General features: G+C 38.7%; 1 protein-coding gene across 2 annotated transcripts in view; it reads left to right on the forward strand.

Moving 5' to 3' along the window:
- The first annotated feature begins 778 nt into the window (after window positions 1-778).
- Window positions 779-21,120, forward strand: part of LOC139474318 (transcription factor GATA-4-like) — a 44,794-nt gene continuing 24,452 nt past the window's right edge. Inside the window, exon 1 of one of the 2 annotated variants that reach the window (XM_071257295.1) lies at window positions 779-1,136. The gene's annotated coding sequence lies outside the window, so the exon portion shown is untranslated. Of the gene's footprint in view, window positions 1,137-1,576; window positions 1,630-21,120 lie in introns of those variants that run through there. The other variant, XM_071257302.1, reaches the window with a different exon arrangement.

A 21,120-nucleotide genomic window follows, 5' to 3' on the forward strand; every position in this document is an offset into this window, starting at 1 on the left:
ACAAACATAAAACACAAAAAACAGGTCATTTCAAATTTCTGAAATAAAATGTTTTCTTGAGTGCAAACTGTGGATAATCTTTAACACAGTTTGGAGTCATGATAAACCTTCAATGAATAATTAATTATTAATTAAGCTTACTCACTTACATACATTTAAATTATCCCTAAAGTAACTTTACCCATTTCTCGATAATCTTTGAATTACGAATAATTACAAACTGAACCTTTCCCACGTTATGTTAAACAATATTTTATAGATGTATAAAAGTGGCCCTATTGATACACTTGCTGCAATAAAATAAACGTTGGCGATAAAGTGTTTCTTAAAATTTGAGAAAATTGTGTCCCGTCCAGTTAGGCATTAGCTTGTTTAATGCCATAAGTGAGGGGTTTAACACACCCATACCTGTCCTGTTATATTAAGATAAATTCAACCATACCAATTTCCCGATAGCGAAGCCCAGTGGGATATTCAACATTCCAATTTTAGTTTTATCCGAACACTATTTTTTTCACTAAAAGCTTCAACTTAACACTGTGATGCTATCACGAGTTTCAAGGATCGCCCCTCCCTCTTCACTACGCTCAGCGCTGTTTCTCGCCGGTAGAGGGCGGGGCTACGCTTTTGTGTGACAGTTTGGCGCCAGTATGCCGCTTGATCGGCATAAATTAAGGAACTCAACCGATAGGCTCCAGGACGAAAACGAGGCACTCGACGGAAATTAATGAGCTCTTACGCACGTGTATGATAGATGTAAACAGGTTCCAATCGGGTGTCATTCCGCAACACAAACAAGTGCACGAGAGACGGTCTTGGAAGCAGGCGACATCTGCTAGGCACGAGCAGACGACACTGTTGAAGATTATATTTATCTGAAATTGACTTTTATCGAAAGTTTTAGATTTGATTATCGTAACTTTCTGATATTGTGGGCGCTTAAGCGTATGGCTGACTTCTCAGTAGAAATTACTATCAGTATATATAGATATGTATAAAGTCAAGCTTGAACGTGTTTAAGAATTTATCTAGAAGTGCTACAAGTTTGTTATCGTTAGATGTTACAAGCAGACGACAACACCAGACGACAATTGGTCACAACACGTGGAACGACTGAAGCAGACGACACATTTCAGGTAAGATTTTTTAAACTCTTTTCCCTCCCACAAGTAACCTTTCCTGAATGTGTAGTGTTGGTGTAAGTAAGTCTGTTTAATTATTTCCGATTTAAAAGTATTCCTCTTATAACAAGTATCCAGGGCGCCGGCACAGCGTATTTAACGGAAATGGGAAATCGGTAAATTATTTATTTTTTCTAACGTTGCGCTTTCGTCAAATTCGTGTACTTATCGTAACACCGATGGGTTTTGTCATGAGTAATTATCTTTCTCAAAGATACATTATCCGATAATGATAATCAGTATCTGTTTACTAACGTGGTGTGATACGTCCTGTATTTACAACCTGTTCGCAAGCCATTCAACATGTTTTGTATGGACTAACCAGTGGCAGTGCGCTGTTGTTACGTTTGACTTAACCTTCTTTACCCACTGTGGATACTCGCGGGTTGGATGTTGTTGATGATGTCGTATGCCCACGTGGAGGATGGAAAAACACATGAAGTAACAGGTCTGTCTGAGTTACATTAATTAATTATATGTTGACGTTTTTCCTCTGGGCTGGTTTTAGCTTCACCGTCGCAGACATTTGAGGGGAATATGTAGTACTTGTGTTAATTGCTTAACATATTCTCATATGCGCATATTTCTCGTATATATTAAATCTGTTTCTTTGTAATGATGGTTGTGTCGATGAAACTTTGATCATGAACGAAGTAATTTATATTTATAGTATATATTTCAAATATTTGAAATATTATAGGTAGAAGTGTCTTGAATCTTGTATAAGACATATTTCTGAATAAATCAATAAGTTTGTACTTGTAGTAAGGTAAAATAAGAATTGTAATACTTATGCAATATGTTATCGTAATCAACTCGTATGAATGAATACATGTTTGCATTAGAGATATAGTTAAATATAAACTGAACGAAACTAAACAAAAACATATCCAGCGTTCCAAATGAGGTTGATGTGATTTGATTCGCTTTAACCAACTCATTTCTCCCCCTCGTCCCATTTCAATTCTTCATTACCCCTTATCCCATTTCAGTTCTCGATCCCCCTCAATTGCTGCAGTCGGAGTCATCCATTTTTTTCCAGCCCTATTAATACACACACACACACACACACACACACACAATCGCCCGACCCATCCCTCTTACCCTTTGCTCTTCACCCGACCCCCATGCCCGACCCCTCACTCCTAGCCCGATCCCCCCATCCCCATCCATCCGCCCTCGAGGCAGTTTGTAAATGGATCACATTCATGTTACGACTCCGCGTTATTAATGTCATGCACAAAGTCACAACACCATAATGACGTGTCGCCAGTTGAGGCTGGGAAACGTTTATGTTCATAAACAAACAACAGTTAGATATGTATCTCAAGGTGTTTATCGCTTTAACCAAAATGTATCCTACGGTAGTTAAATGAAAACGTTTGATGTTGTATGCCACCATTATAAATGTTTAACATTTAAAATAAAAAAGTTAAATGCAATTTAAACCTCTTTGTCTGTAATAAGCCACTGAACACACCAAACAGCTAAATACAATTAACTATGGATATGTTTTACTGTGTATATATTTAACTTATTGAATATTTCCAGTACACTTGAACATTTGTGTTGTGTGGCATGGTATATCGGGTAGAGACTACGTATATGTTTATACCTCATCTAAGAATATTATACATGCACATATACTTAGTTAAATATGCTTTTATCCTAGTTCGTGTCGTGATATGGTTAAATCGTAATATATTCACTCGTCCAACCACAGAAAATGTGAGAAAAATCACATTTTACCGATTTCAAAAACTTATAATACTTAGTTGTGAAAGAGAACAAAGTTTGTTGATAGCTTCTTGTTTCTATTACAATGGTCATGGGAAGAATAAACGTTTCTTCTTTGCGGGGATTCTTTGACGTTAATAGAGTGTTCCATTATAATTCAGTAGATGTACAATTCAATTTGGGAAACGTCATCTTGAATAGGCAGTGATTTATGTTTGTTCCAGTACTGTAATGATAGAGAACCACATATCCGCTTTAGTAATTGCAAACATGTGCGAATTCCTCAAGAAACTACAACATGTTCTTTGGATTAAGTATCTTTGATTAGAATCTTTACTGCAAAATGATAGAGGATCGTTTTCTTTGTCTCAAGGATGTAAATACGTGTGGCTAATTCTTTATAACAACCTGCTGTGGTTGCTAATATTCGTCGAACGACTTATATCGAGTTATCATGTCTGACCGCGGCCCTCTCTTGGATCTGATTACCGTCGAGATTAGGAGGGGCAAAGGGGAGAAGTCTCCATATTTCAAGGAATTAAATCAGTCAAAACATTGTCCGTACGCCTTGTAGAGCGATTATCTTACCTCGAGCCTGACTTCTCCGTAGGCTCTCTATGAGCAGGCGGACAGCCTCCGACTCGCGCTGTAATATCATGCCACATATTGTCAATATTTACTTTACCTACGACGTGTCATAATTTGTGACGAGAAATATTTATTTCTGTTTAGCCGCAGGCTCATCTCAACATCTCGCGCAGCGCGTGAACACTTCTCGTTAAAATCCCGTGAGAGGTTTTGGCAGGAATGACTGGTTTGAGAATTGGGCAATATGTTCTCCTGGTTCAACACTTCCGGGTGCATGGCGAGCGTGTCAGCGGAGAGATGTTTTACAAAACCAGCCTAAGTAATTTCGACAGTAACCTCGTCTTTGCCACATCGTGAGTGTTTATAGCTTCGCTGGTATACATTTGCCTTCCCAGAAGACATTTCGGCTCCATGCAGCGCCGGCTCTTTGATCTCTCTCGTGCATCTCTCATGCTTCAAACTGTCGTCTGCTACACTTAAAACAGTCACGTGATCGCTATGACAGGTGCATGCCAGGCGAATGGAGGCAGGACTTTTTGATGAGTTCGATGTAGTGAATGAAGAAGACGTGCAGAACGAAGTAACGCTCACATTTATAGAAGTAGTGTCCATAAAGATGTCATCACAGGTTGGTTAAGCTCTGTTAACGAGAACGCGTAAGCACCAGGCAAGTATCGCAACAACGTCATACCGTCAAAATTGTAGTTAATTCTTCGTTTTTATGCACCATAAAAAGGTCATAAGTAGAGCAAATATGCAACGAGGGAAAATATATCCGCCTTTTAGACATATAAGTTGTCAGCAAAGAAACGAGCGATCTATCGCCAATGGAAATGGAAACAAATTTCCTCTCCTTCATATCACTGTGTTTTTAGGCGTCATGTGTTCGTAAGCGCGTAATGTTATGACTACACCAACCTTCATAGTAATATGTTAATAAAATTTGAAAAATAGATATAGAGTAAGACATGTTTATCGGCGCCAATTTTACAATTGGCTACATTGCCGGCATTGCTCAAGGAGTTTTCGGGGCGAAAACCTATGCCTCGGCATAGACCTACTCACAGCGACAATTGCGATACTGATAGCGCAAAGCCTTAAGTATACAATATTTTCGACTTTCATTTTATAAAATATTATAATGAATAAAATACAAGCAAAACAAAGATGGGCGACAGATGTTGGGTGAAATCACAAGATGTTACAATTAAATCCCCTCATCTGTGACGATAATGAACAAAACTTTGCGAAGAAAAATGTCCTATGATCTACATATATGCATCATACATTATGACATAGTGTATCAGTATACCCATCCACTCCTACTTTGATATGCTGATTTTATTTCACGTACGATATCTCAATACCGTCGACCATTGACAGCTACGAAATTATTAATTGTAAGGACGATGTATTATATGATCACATTTATTAACTTTTCCTTCATATAAACCCTTAGTCTCTCTTACAGAGCACAAAGCATATATTTTATATGACATTCGCCCCATTCCACTTTCACCCTTCTATAAGTACAGTGTTTAAAAACACACAATTTTAATGTTCCAAGTTAACCATATTACAAGAGAGAGTGACTAAAATAGTTAAAGATATATGGAAATATTCACACTTGCCCTCAAAGCTTAGTGTTAACATTTCTAGACAGACATGACAGCCTAGTTAAATTTTAATCTCGTCAATCTAAATATAATGACTGATATTTATTTGGACAGAATAGATGATTAAATTATTTTAACTGATGTATATTATTTATTTCAAAGATGAAACATTTCAAAATATATAAACAGACAGAATATACGATTTGAATAATCACTCAATCAGCAACAGGAATAAGAACGATTTTGAAGGTATACATTTTTCATTTATTGCTTAACAAAGTTCAAAATATCGGAACTATGTCACAAGATCGGGGGACTTAGAGACTTGAATTATTATAAGTCCACCTAACGTGTAACTGGGTTGAGACGCTGCTATTTCTACCTCCACACACCACATGGGTAAAAGTGGGTAAGTTATACGGGTGTATACATCCGCATGTCGGGTCAAGAACTGTTTGGTCACAGTTTCTCAATGGGAATGGCAACATTTCACATTTTCTCACGACTGGGTCTGAAATGTTCGGGTCACCCAAACACACCCACTGCGCACCTGTATCACCACAACAGCCCATCGCAGACCTCCTCCGTGTTCTCACCTAACTGCCAGCACGCATATACGTCTCGTGTTTGTGCAGAACATTGATGAACTACAGAGGCATATTGACGGTCCGGTTTTGGTTGGGTGTGGGAACATATTAACAAACACATGTAGATTGTTTCTTTGATATCACTTGACAAATGTATGAAATTATTTTAACATTTCCAACATGATAATAAAAATTGGCTTATGGAAAAGAAAGTTAAGTAAAAATGGGAAAATAACGAAATAATATAGGTAACACTGTTATATTGTTAACATTCTCGTGCATGGTTAACTTTTATTTCGTTAGAAGATGTATTCACCAGTTGCCGCAGTCGACAGGGAAAGCACTGACAAGAAAAGGTTTATTTAGAGGCGGGTATGAGGTATTCTGATTTTTCAAAAGTTAGTCATTAATTATTCTATCCCCGCCTGAAGGCAATATTAGTTAAGGCCCAAATCGCTAACTTTAGGACATTCGGGCCAGTGGTTCCACACGACGGTGTGAGGAATAATGCCTCTTTAACCGTTATGGGAGGGAAATTCTTCCGTCGTGTGACGCATGTGTTAAATATGAGATAGGTGTAACATTCGGTTTGAGTTACTGATTGCAGATCCCGATCAAAGCGATGCAGAAAGTTTTAAATACCTCCGCTTTAACGTTCCACGGGTCTCTTTGTTGCCGTCAGATAACGTCAACGCTGACGTAAAGTAACGCAAGACATGATCAGTTGCTATTTCACCGACACACTGTGAGCGGCCAGCGATGGTCCAGTAATTAACCATGATAACGAACTGACGGGGGATGCGTGAAAATAAATGGAAACCACGTGTATCGGAGACAGTTTGGGTAACTAATTACATGCTAAGAGTCTGACGACCACGCAAGGTACAGCGACAGTCTTGGCCACTCGCTTCTTTGCAGGAGACCGTTTCGCCGTTTATTTTGTCAATTCTTGTAGAGTCATACTTGGGATTAACACGGTTATTGTAACATAAATATACAATTGTATAATGTTTATAAACATATGGTGTCACCATTCCATTAGGGTAAATTGGTGTCCGGAGTTTTGTCCTGGAGAAAGTCCACCCTTTCCTTGACCACCCGATGTCTTGATCCTTACGGCGCTGACTCGCATGGGAGGTGACTTGTATTAGATTAAAATTTGATCCATGAAATCTTTTATTAGCCATGAAGTCTTTGGAACATGTTATATTGTGTTACATTCTTGTCCTTAAGATAAATTCCACGTTGATAGCAACCGATCTAGACTTGCTCAGAGACGTAGAATACGAAATGTTCGGCAATCATTTAGTTTGTCTTACAGTCTTTGATACAAATATATATCAAATACAGCCCATGCAAGTCTAAAATGTTTGGCAAGACTAGATCACTGCAGTATCTGAAAATGAAGAGAGTCACTGGGCTCCTTTTTATTATATTTTTAGTAAGATAACTGAACAACTGTTTTTTTCTGTACGATATGTTCATTTCATAGACTAGATGTTAGTCTAGGCAATCATTGTGCTGTACGTTTATTTGAACCTTGTTTTTAAGTGAGAATTAGCTTTGTACCCTTGACGCTGGAGAATACAATTCAATATTAAACAAGAATTAATTGTGGTACATACAGTTTCTTTAAACTGGTTCAGGGAATGGAAGGATGAAGGATTGTTGATTGTCGTGTCATAGTTATGTCCCTTGGTTTGGTCAAATGTGAACTCACCCTTATTTCATGTCGTTACCTGGATAAACGCGATCTAGTGTATAATTTATAAAAGTTTATAGTTGGGTGCTTGATAAAAATCCAGTGATTGTCTTATTTATTTGTGATATCTCAAAACTGATAATGTGTTGTTGTTTTTATTGTTGTATTATATTCATGCTGTAAGGTTTTTACTGTCGAGTAAAACCATGGAGCTATTTCATGTGAACACGCTTCGCTCGTTTAGATGCAGCCATCACAATTGCAGCCAAAGTTTTAATCTGTTTTCTTGCACATTGACGTCAGCAAAATGGCTTCGTCAAAATACTAATTAACGAAATATAATCCGCCGTTGTATCACTGTGCAATATTTACACAACTTAAGCAAACCAAATTAAAACTGTTTCCCTTCGGTGATTGTTAAGTTGGTAAATTCTAAATTTATCAGGTGGATGTCAGTGCGCTGTTGCAGCAGTATAACGCCGCGCTGTGGTGGAGGTAGTTCCCACACAGACCAAACTGTCTACCCTCTCACAGAGAGACCGACGCACTTAGACCTTCCCATCATTCTACAAAGAGACATTTGTACCTCCCGACGTTGGAGAGTCTGAACCATTTCGTTCCTCCGAGGCTGAAGAGGTGTCTGCGAGTGTGTTTAGGAGAGAGACAATTTTGAACATTCTGTGCACTTGTTTGCGAAGTGTCAGAGTAGACCGAATGTGTAAATTAACTATCTGACACAAGACAGGTTGGAGGGGGGACCAGCGTTCTCCTGCACTCACGGCGGGAGGTGACCCCCTCCCAGAGGTTTCAAGAAGTTGAGGGAATTACTAACTCTTTAGTTTCGTGGGAACATGTATATTGTATACCACCTTTGTATAATGTCAGTATTTACAGGCGCTAAAACGTGGGAACTGTGTACATTCACACTTCATACTAATTTGGTTAATTTATCGTGTTAAGAACTACTCCTTTTGTAACTAAGAAGGTCCTTTGAATTGACTCTTCGAAGCTGCATATCCTCGAGGACCGAAAACCGAAGCTGATGAATATATCTCGAGTCATTATCGCACTGATTCCAAGATTCAAAGCCTTTATTTATGCAGAGAAATGTATGTTTCCCCTTCAACCATCATTCGCGGGTCCCTTTCTTGTGGCATAAACATTTAAACATTTGAAAATGTTATAAGTGATCGTATATACTACCCGTAAGCGTATTACAAAACTATAACCATCTCATTTCAGGATAGTGTTTCAACAACAAAAAGCACCACTGCCATTGGCACCATTGTACCGTTGTTCCACGACTTCAACTCTATTGTGATCACAAAATGCATTCCTCCTTTTAAAACAAACTGTACGAGTGTTGATAACCAATATATCGTCACATATCGATATCATGAGTTCAACGGTGATACCGAGGTCCTTAAATATAATCTGTAACCAATTTTGAGTTTCGCAGAAGATGTGAACAAGAACACAAGTCGTTGCGCAATTTACACATAGATATGGTAGAGTAACATTATGTTTCCACACACCATCCTGTAAATTTTAATGACGAGCATGTATGCCGCTACCCCTCGCGGCGAGCTTGGAGGAACAGTTGGTCACTGCGTACGAAACTACGGTACAGAATGATGATTAACATTGTCGCCTTGTTTAGTTTCGTACAGGTTAACTACAAAAATTTGGCACGGAAATTGGCTTGCAGCGATTAGCTTATTAAGCTATTTGACACTCCACTGCGGATCAGGCTTGAAATTTTGCCATCCTAGCATCATGCGCTTTTCCCAGTTTCTAACCAGGTTCGTTGGGGGTCATTCTTGGTGGGATTTCGCCATTGGGAACCTTTCACGCCTTCTCAATGCCTAGATTAAGATAATTTCGTTGGTAGGGAGGGTCATATTAGCAGAGTAAAGTTACCCTCATTTCTGGTATACTGTCTATATTACCTCTCCTCAATTCCAACTTGCCGGAATAATTTGAGGGTTTTCTATAACAATTTCCCCCTTCATAATCATGTGCCCTTTCAGTGGGAGGATCATCCAGGATAGCTCGCATAGCCCGTGGATTTGAGGGGGTTAGTGTTGACGCATTTATATTGTGGAGATACCAGATAAGTCGTGGTTATAGCGTGTCGGCTCAGTTTGGACTGGTACCATCTCCTCGATATTCGTGTAATCGTTCAAATGGTTAACCCCTGAATGTTTGCATAGGGTGTCATGGGTCTGGTTGGTAACGATGAACCGGTGCATCGAGACATTACTCTAAACGAAAACCCTTCATTCTTTATCGATTCGTAGTTCATTATGTTGAATCTTATAGATACCTTAGACTATGGTTGAATGAGAACCTAGACATGAAGAAGACCGTTAGAGAATTGTATTATCATCTTTAATTACAAAATTTAATGAAGCTGGAAGTTTGTCATATCCTGTTTTTAAGAAACTGTATGAAAACCTTGTTAACCAGTTTTGTTTTATGGATCGGGGATTTGGAATATAAATACTTATAAAGAAGTAAATCTTTTACAAAACAAATCTTGCAAATATTTCCTTGGCATCACTCAGCGTTCTTCTAATGTGTCTTCGAACGGAGATATGGGTTTCATGTCACCAGGGCCCACTTGCACAAAGCGATCTTAGCGCTAAGATGATCGTAACTCCCATACTTTAACATAGGCTTACAATAGTCGTAGCGCTAAGATCGCTTTGTGCAAGTGGGCCCAGATGTTGAACAACACATACACATTTCTAGACTCTACAGAAAGCTTAGTGATGATACTGAAATACCGTTACGGTTTAAACAAGAAAATAGTTAATATGTTTAAAAATTATAAAAAATACGTGGAGAAATAGAATTATAAAACATTGCCTCAAATAATAACCTTAAGCACATTTTAACTCCGCCCCAAAAAAGAAATATAAAATGTTGAAAATATCAGAGATATTCTCACTGAAGGTGATAATGAAAGATGGAGCAGAGAATTGTGGAATGACCGAAATAATGGTAATATGCTTAAACCTTGGAATGTTGTTAAATCGTATCTTTTTAATATAAAATATAGGGACCACAGTCGAATTTTAGCTTTGATTTGATGTGGATCTTTAACCCTTGACAAAGAAACTGGACGTTTTAATAACGACCAACCCATCTTCTTGATAGAATTTGCCCACAATGTTTTAAACAGTTTAATAACAGAATTATTGCAGATGAATTACATTTTTTAATATCATGTCCTTTCAATGAAGATTGAAGACAAGCAGGGTTTTTTTTATAAATATTGTATGTTATTAAATCCCACCTTTACATATCTGACTGAGTTAAACAAACTTATATTTAGTCAGAAAAACAATTATCAGCAGCAGTATAAACGAAAACAATTCATAAACATTATATTTACTATTTATATTACCATGAATAATACTGTTTGTACGGCATACTAACAGTATCCTTTTATGTGTTGTGTATGTATGCATTTATTGTTTTATTTGTGTCTCATTTCACCTCAGAGGCCAAACGACTTAAAGACAATGTGGTTGGTGACGGAAACATTAGACCATTATCCGTTAACTCAGTATTCCTCTGCCAATGCCAGATGTTAACCAATTGTAATGTAAAGACTACAGGTGATAGTTACCACACCGATCATATTTCTGGAAATGTTGTATCAAGATTATATTATTCACCATGTTTGTCAATAATTGTCCCGGCTAAATGTCTAAGAGGTGTTAGGGGTTATTTTGAAGACTATTAAATATCAATTTGTCTTTCTCAAAACCTTAATCAAAGCAGCGAGTTTGATGTTCCATGGGAACCGCCAATCTGAACTTTCATCAAACTATTGGCAAGGGATTTGATTCACTTTTATATCTGCCCATGCATTCATGCAACATACCCATGCAGAATTAGCTTCTTTTAATGTTCTGAGTTCCAACTTTTGAAGAACTCCCTTGCCCTTTGTCCGCACCCTCGGGCAGGCACCAGCACCCCAGGGGATCGAAGACTCTGATAACGCTATTACTATCACTCACACCGTAATTGGGCGACAAAACTCTCATAGGATCTCGCTTCATCGCACCTGCCGTGGACCTATTATGTAAACAGTCGACAGTCGACGTCAGTTTAATTATCTGATGTTGGTTAATTAAGAGAAATGAGTACGATAAGATGAGAGGGGTCTTGCACGGGTTCACTCAGCCTTAAATTGCCGCCGTTTGGCCGAGCGCAGGGGGATATCATGTCGCTCGTGCTGGCCAGGATACCATCATTACGTCATGACGTCACAAAACGTGCAACTCAGGCATGAGAAACAACTGACCGCTCGCTGGGAACTGACGACAGATGAAGAAAATCACGCTGATGTGACGTCATCGACGGTTCTGTTCAGTGTTACTGTCCTGCTCACAATAGCTGTCCAGAACTTGGCATTTACCTTAACGTTTGCCATCCGCTCGTTACTGGAGTGTGTTGTAGAATATGGGAGACTGCAAGGATCGCTTTTACCGCCGTGTGTTTCCTTTGTAACTGCAGACAGTGGCAGACACAAGTAAACATACCAATCATTATTTGAAACTTATAGAAACGTACCAATGAATCCCCAATGACATTATTATTTCCAATCACCTAAGCTTTACGCTTTTATTATTGAGGAAGTAAGTCTGCTTGTGAATGCTAAGAATTGTATAATGCTTTGAAATTACGGCTGAAGTACAATCCCCAAAGAACGATCCAAATCCACGTTATTCTCATTCTCACGAGGGACTGTCAAATTGTACAGAGGATGTCCTTATACATTTACACCAATATTATAAGAATGGAACCTTCGTGTCCGCACATGTGAAGATGGTAATACTTCCGTTACTATTTTGTGGTATAAGGTAACTCCTTAAGGCGGATGTAAGACACAACCATTACCACAGCAAGTATTGTGTATATCAAAAGGTTATACTTTCAGGGTGTTCATTAATAAGTACCCGTTAAATATGTCCCATCCATCAAGAAAATATGTGTAATTGTCATTTATGGGCACACTTCCTTGAATCTGTTTGGGCTTTTAAGATATGTTTTGTGATTTTCCTATCCATCACAAAAAAGGGAACAAATATTATTTTTATACCTATAATGTCTAAGATATTATTTTCACAACGATCCTTGGCCCAGACCTACAGTCTAACCAGCATAAATCACCCCCCTCCGAGTCCACTCGACTTCAAGCCCAGCATAGCACGACTTCAAGTGACCGGAAAATGTAATAACCTCTCCCCTGAAGCGTGGTACTAAATGTAACAATAACCGCTCCCTGTGTGCCTTCATGCTGGGCTGGGGTTCTTCTCTTGCTGCCAGAACCACGGGGCTTGCACTGTACATATCTGTTTACCTTACATCGTAAATAAAGGAATCTAAAGTGAAACCCATGGTTCAATAGAACATTTCACTGACTCACGGTGAAGCCACGCTAACTATTCCTTCTAATGTTGCATGTATGCTGATGTTCTTAGGTTAATATGTTCACGGACATTCTACTATGGAACTAAAGTGTCTATTCTTCATTTAGCAGGACACATGCCATGCATGTACCTTCTTCATACACCCTTATCTAGATGTGTCTGTCCTGTCTGTCCTTACCTTAAAAGCCAGGATCGTTGATTCGAACCACGTTTCGCCCTCAAGGTTTGTTAGCACCAAACTCGTTGGTTTCATGTCTCAGACCTGCATCGATTCGGGCTTTCCTCTCACATTAAGCTGACACGACGTGATATAACTGGAATACTGTTCAAAGCGGCGTTAAACCCAACTCACTCACTCACTTAAAGGCCATGTCCATTACATATTTTTATCTTTGTGTGAACGTTCTAAAATATTTTGAATTGATGTTAAAACAAAATGTTAAACTGATTTTAAATTTAAGAAGATTTCCAGAAGAGACAAGCTTTGGTCAGAGGAAGTTATCCACCTCAACTTGTCCTTCAGGTCCGGTCATTCACGAAACCTGTGAGGTGTTACTGCGTGTACATTACGATATCGTTGCACTAAAAAGTGCATACACGTGTTCCATGCTCTATGACGCACGTCTACAACTTCCATCACTCTTCGTATATCAGCTGCGTTCATCTCCCGAGTGGCATTCTTCCCAATCCTTTCGTTTAATGACTCAATAAATTTTATAAATCAATGGTGTCATCAAATATTTCCACTCTGTGCTCCTCCAGACCTAATTAAACCCCGCAGCACCTGTCGATACGAGCCTATAAAACACTCGCTCAAACTGTCGCTGCTTGTTCAGCAAGAACACGTCATGACCCCTCTTGGTATTTTGTCAGGCAAAACGCCCCCCACAGTGTAGCCCCGACTCCACCGACACTGCATCACAATGAAGCCACGTGTCCTTTGCCATTGCCACCACCCACCCACCCTCACACTGACGACACGGCTATACTGGCACACCCTTGCACCTAGGCCCCATACCCATTGCCACTACCCTCACACTAAATCCATCATCCCATCGACACCCCCTCCCACTGAAGCCCCAAACCCATCGACACCCTGTACACTGAAACCCCATTCCCATCGACACCCCTCACACTGAATCAACCATCCTTCACACTGAAGCCCCGATCCCTATCGTCATCCACCCGAACCCCTCCCTCCTCCATTTTAAAGCCCCGACCCCCGAACCCTATTGACAACCCTCTCACGCTGTAGCACCGACCCCTTCGTCCTCGCCCAAAACATATTCAACCTCATTCCCACTCTTTACTTTGAGTTGGGCTTCCTCCCGTTAACTATCATTTGTTATCTCAAATTTTAAGCCCATTTCGGGCTACTATAACCTTTGAAACCAAAATCAAAATTAAACTGATGTCAACGGCTTTTTCTTCCTCCTCATCCCCCTCTCTGTCCCAACCCCCGACTTTATCTGTGTACGATAGAGGTCTGAAGTGCGCCTTCCTCCTGCGTTATCATCCAGTGATAACAAATAGATTCTGATGCAGTGACTGCCTGCTACTAACGGTTGTTCTGCATTAATCTTGACATTGTACATGTCACTATACCAGGAGAAAGTTTAAAGATGTTGTCTGATTTGGGTGGCCGTCTTTCTATCGGGTCCATCTGTCACCCGAGTTTAATCCAGTCGCCGAATGATAAAAGAGATGCGTGGTCAGAGCTTCAAGATTCTTGTTTATTTTTTACTTTAAAATTGGTTCGTGTTAAAAATCAAAGCATTTCGCGTCTTAGAAACAACGAGAGATTAAAAACTGTTTTGATAAATCTGACGAATTTGGACAAATCTTTTATCGAGGCATTAATTAGTTGCCACAACTGATACATAAAACAACCTTATGTTTGAAAACTATTCTCATGTCGCACCTTCTATAAAAAAAACATGACTCCCTCTGTTGAAACATATTGCGTTTATTAAAAGCCTTTACTTTTCTTTCTTGAAACGATTGCCAGTTGGCTAATCTGGTTGACAATGTAACCGCGTAAACACGTATGTAACGCCCATCGCAATAGTCGACCATAGTGTATCTAAATTGTGTTTATCACACAACCTATATCTCTATATAAGTCTATGTACTTTCGTTCATAACTCAGTTATCGTTGGCATATAAAGCTATTCGCTTGCTTGGGAAAGAAGAGGCACACGCAAGCATCTTTAACTCTCGCTTTATCTTCTAGGTCTGTATGTCACAGTGTATGCATTCTTGATAACTCCTTTGACTCCTATGTCCCTTTAATATTGTGTTCCTGATATAGTTGATGACATCACGTCTTTGATTGACAGTCGGCACATCAAAGGGCATCTATGTTCCTCCTTCTCTCCGTCCAGGTACCTGAACATACCTGTATCAGTCTGTCTCCGAGCTGGAGGACACTCGGGGTAGATAACACCGTGATAACAGGGATTAGGTTGACGTGAGGTTATCTCACCACGTTGATAACACCGCCGTTCCTAGCTGGGGTGACACTTGGAAGGACAGCGCGACACCGACATTCATCCTGGTCTGTAACACGCTGTAGGCTTATCGACAACAACCAGTCCTGTGGTCTGAACGCACGTACAGTAAGGGGTGTTCTTGATTCAGAGGACGTCCAGCTTCAGGCGGAAGCTGGAAGCAAAAACAATGCGATGAGTTTCTCAATCATGATACGTGGTTTCGGCCTTAAAGATAAATTATTTAGTTCCTGAATGAAATACGTGATAATATTATCTAGCATCCTTTAGTAATTTGTTGACATAGTTCATCCTCAATTTATTTTAATGCATATACTTATACTTTTTAGTATTTTCCTTTTTGTGTATTTACTCATTTCTCTGCACACAGTGTCGACTTCAAAATTACTTATAATATAGTAAAAACGCTCATGTCCTTTGGTAGAATACTAGTACCTCATTCCATCCATTATTGAAGGAAGCTGATAATTAATTTATCTGCATCAACGCAAGCTGTATGTACATGTAAAAGATTGCCAACCTGCACTTATATTTTGTGTAAATACCACGTACATGTTTTACTCAGTCATAGACCTACATTTATGTACTGTGTGTTAACGCAAGTAAAAATGTGTTATAGGTGCAGCTCAACGACCTTTCTATCAGCACAATTGTTTAAAGGGTTCCTTCTTTGACAAAGTAGACACAATTTATGGATATTATTTAATTACTGTACTTTACAGTATTATACAGTAATAAAAGAAGGTGTTATCCATAAATTGTGTCTACTTTGTCATCCGTCATATTCAACGTAATACCTACCAAACAATTCAGGTTCATTCTATGCAAGATCTGAGAGGTATGAGAAGGTACGGCTCATAGCTCTTCTGACATCAGACAAAGAGGACGGTTCCAAGAGGACGTCTTTGACATGGATATCAACTTCTTCTTCCATGCAATGCGACACAGTTACATATTGTCTCGCAATGTTCAGAATCTTCAATCTACCGTTAGGTGATCAACAACTGGGCAACACGTGATTGTGTAGACAAGCTTACATATAAACAAGGATAAGTTCCTCGGGAACATCATTGACTGTCACGTAAGAACATCTCCGCACTGGCTTTTCGTATGAGCCGCTGTTTTTGCTACCGTGATTACAAAATATTTTCAGTAGATAAATTATCAACAGAAGTCAAAAGGCAACAGTATATTTCCTTCATCGATGTAAACATTCCTTTTACGGGGTAGCGGGAGGTTCGTGGACGTAATCTTGAATTAATATTATATCAATGATTTCCTATCTAATTGATATGATAAATCGTGTGTATTAGACCCTTCAGTCCGGCTCTCACTGATATGGAACAATTTCACTCAATGGAGTAGGGCTAGTTTAGATAGAGTGAGAGTATCTGCCCGTCAAGGTACATACAAGCAGAGCTTCGCCGACACCAATACTCTCAACGCTATGCGACTTAAAGGTTTTTGTTGTGTGTGAATGTATTTTGAAATAGAACTGTGTTTTTTATGTTAGAAAATAACTTCGATTTCTGTAGATGTAACAGTTAGAAACATGTGCATGTATTAATTTCTTTCTATCGCTACCATGAATTCAAGACATTTTAAATTTATCCAAAGCTATTAAACCACGCATCTAATCTGTATATTAATTACATTTATTTCAAAATACAGAACAAGGTAGTTGAATGATATTGCATGAACTAAGTTACATATGAGAAAACAATGCTTAGCTAAAAATGTTTAATATTTCTTTATAATAATCTCTGAGTAAATAGAATAGATATAAAAACAAAGCTAATATGTTTACGTACGCGGTGAGCAGGAAAATGCATTTTTAATAACACTCATTATCTTATGATCGTAAAGTGTTTTGCACTATAAATTTACCGGGAAAATTTAAGAGGGACAAAATGAATATGGGTCCGTATGTGCCGTGTCAGCATGCTTATTGGGACCGACTTCATCATTTATCATTTACTGGGAATGCTAGAAAAAAAGAGGGCAGTTTCTTTTGTTCGGTGTGAAAGCCAAGTAAATGTTTTCCATCGCACGAACATATGATTTATTAAATAATCCATATAATGCCGTATATATGTAGGATCTATGCTCAAGATAACATCATATTTCCCGAATTCCTTCGTGTCAAGATTTAGTCCAGTAGATCCAGTATGTGTTTCCGTTCTGGGTACGTCGTGTTTGAGACATTATCTTGGAATTATATAACTGATCCCTTGACTTTAACACCGCGATAACGTATGTTTGGTTACACAGAATGTGCGAATACTGAAACACTTGGTTGTCAGGTGGAACAAAAGTTGCTACTAGGTGAACAACAATTTCTGGATCGGGGAACTGATACGAAATTGCGTAATTCCGTTCATAATGATTAGAACGATGACAGGAGGTTGGATAGTTTGAATGAATTAGGAACGAGGTACAATTTGAGAGGAGTTATATATGGCGAGCTATCCGTCCATCCAGGTGGGATGTGAAACACGGGTATTATCAGTTTCTTGATAACACCTCCTTATTTCCTGTGTAAACCAGCTAACCGGATTCCATGCGATAAATTATGGTAATAATGTGGGATTTAGTGCATGTTCCTATATCAAAGTGTCTTCTTTCGCATCTAGCAGCACAGTGTCTCGCCACAGAGCGCTTAGTCGATATTGATATTTAGTATAATATCAATGAAACCCACAGCCCACACAGTCATAAATATTCTTAGTTATTGCGGTATTAGTAATCGATGGTTATTTAAATAATAACGACATTGGTATTTCGCCGAGAGAAGAAACCTATGATAGTTAACACGTGTACAAGTTTGAATAACGCAATATGAGTGAATGAGTTAAGATTTAACGTCTTATCGGCAGTATTGCAGCCATATCATGACGAACCGCAATATGAAATCAACGTGTTAAATAAAAAGGCCAAATGGTAATGACATTGAATATTATCATTAGCAGCATCAGCATCAGCATCATAACCACCATCATCATCACCGTAACCGCCGTCATTATAATTTTTATCTCTGTCTTGTGGAGTATTCATCATAATGACTTTTTAACCCTGCGCCCTTGCAAATATGTATGATTGTTTGAGCAGTAATTAATCTTTAATCTCTACTCCTTAATCTTGATAAACGCTGCACTGCAAACACCATTTAGTTGTTTTACCCATAAAGTGTTGCGTAATGGCATTCAGCTGCTAAACCTTGTATATCGCCGTGTGATTGCTCTCAAACCTCTGGGTCTGAATATCAAACACCTTCTGAGAAAGTCGTTGTTTGCATCGTCCATTGTTTTCCGTCCACGATAACTTTGTTTATTTTCTTATCTTATCTCTCCCAGTTTCTGTCAGATTTGACTGATCCGACCAACCTTGATTTGTATTCTTCCGCCAAGTGAAAAAGTTCGCATTTGATATATTACTCCGCAATCTACATGCGTGTATTTTCAAGCAAAGGTCGCCAATAGTTTGATCTATACGTTACGCGGCTATTTGGTGAATTGACATAATGTATTATGCGATCAAACTCACAGTTACTTTCAAGATAAGAGGGTTTACTTCAAGTGGTTTTAGAGTCGCAATAAAAACTTCAGGACAAATGAAATGGGAAACAGAAATCGTTGACAATGGTGTTTTTGTCATGTTGCTATCTAATCTGACGCAACGGAAGAAATACCGGACTATTCCAATAATAGTTATTTTTGTTTTATACAAATAGTGGAAGAGTTGTGTGTACAAATTGGTGAATAATGAATATCTTCAGGTAATTTCTCAGGAAGTTCAGCTCGTGTTTGGTTTATTGTACTGGTATCACACTTACGTCATTGTTAGATTTCATTTGTTCTCAGGAAACAGTGTGTCTTGGATGTCTCTCAAACACCAAAAAGTATGTTTATGGCGTGGTATTTTGTTCAGTTGAACAGTTATTGTCAGAATAATCACAATCGTCATCTATGGCTAAATACAGTCAGAGTTATTTTACCGTTCGACACAGAGGTAGTAACGCCTGGTGACCACACCTGCCTCCTAATAGTCATCAGTGGTGATAAAGTATGTAAATATGTCATTTTGTGGAATTACAAACGTGAACAGCTTCCATGATTGTATTAATATGCATTTATCAACTACACTGGACCATGTATCGCTGTGGGTTACCATATTGAATGATGATGAGGAGGAGGAAGATAACGATGATGATGATGATGATGATGATGATGATGACTATTCTGCTTCATATTCTAGGATATTTTACCACTTGCCATTTGCAGAACGGAGCCGAATAATAGCAGAACTAAGCTGCATTATTTGTCACCCAAGTATATTATATATCGAGAGATATGTTATATATCGTGAAAGTTTTCAGTCAAAAGTGGAGACCATACGTGAAATTTTCCAGACCCTCAAATTCCCCCTTTGTCGGTGCCCCCGTATGTGGAGGAATGTGCATTTCTGTGGCAGACTTGCAGATGAGGCTTAGAAAAAACCGTCTTCGTCGTTTGACCATAGCGGCACATTTAGGGGTGTAGGCCTCCACATAGAGCGGCACTGGGTGGGGGAGGCAGTAACGAGGCAGAACGTGGGTCGGGGTAGCACGTGCGCTGTGTGTGGTAGTGCTTGGGCACGTGTGGTGCACCATGGGGCAGACAGCGGTCCGGGGAGCGTTTAGAACCACACTGGGCCACAAAAACAGATGGGGAAGGAGTTATTCCATTCCGTTGAAATCACCAAAGAGGAAAAGACTTAATTTAGCGCATTTTTCGAATCCGTGGTTTTGGTTAATTGCCAAAAGTATTCAAACAGGTTCCAATTATTTCGATATTGTACTGCAACAATGATCACACAGTTTACAATGCAGATGTAATGACGTGTTGATACGAAAAACGCCCATTAGAATCAAGGACACTTGTTCCTTTGAAGTTGATAAAGATACCAGCATGTGCATGTGCTACAATATTAACGTTGAATATTTTAGAATGTGGAAATATGATCATCGGTTTAAGAGTAAGAAGTAGGTCTATTATTAATTATTATTATCATCAAATGTAAGCGTAACAGTGTATACTGTGTCGAAGTGTAAGAGTATTGTTATCAATATAGTGTTGAGATAGGAGTCATATATATGTATAGATATACAGGTAAGTAAGGCTGTAATGTTCACCTAGTAACGATGATATAGATTCATCCCTGATAAGATATGTATGTGTCAGTAATGTGTTGGTTTATACGTGATGGTGACATTGTGCTGAAATAGGAACTACAACCGTGTACAAGCATCAGCACTAGGCACGCAGTGGTACACCACGCTTACCATCACATTTCCTTTTTTTTCTTAATTAATTGTTTGGTACATACAACGAAGAAGAAGACGAGACACTATAGTGAACATGCATGGACAATATTAAATAAAAATTATTATAAAAAATACATTTTTAATATACATAATACAAATATATAACCAAATGTCACTTCGGTTAACACGATATATTGTAAATTATTGCCACTCCGTTATTCAGAAAAAGCGATTTGTTTGCTTTCAGATAAATACTAATTTTCATGACATAAACTAGTATATAAGGTACAATTAATCTGATAAAAGTAATCTATCATTATACTACTTCTTTATCTTCCTATTTCTGTGGTATTTTTTCCCAACTATACATTTTAGTATGGGATTCGCGACTACATGACCACACGGCAATAAACAGGTGCCTATTGTAGAACAAAGCATCATTCAGTGACA

This window comes from Haliotis cracherodii, unplaced genomic scaffold (assembly GCF_022045235.1).
Source record: "Haliotis cracherodii isolate W230 unplaced genomic scaffold, xgHalCrac1.p SCAF_1, whole genome shotgun sequence".
NCBI lineage: Eukaryota > Metazoa > Mollusca > Gastropoda > Lepetellida > Haliotidae > Haliotis > Haliotis cracherodii.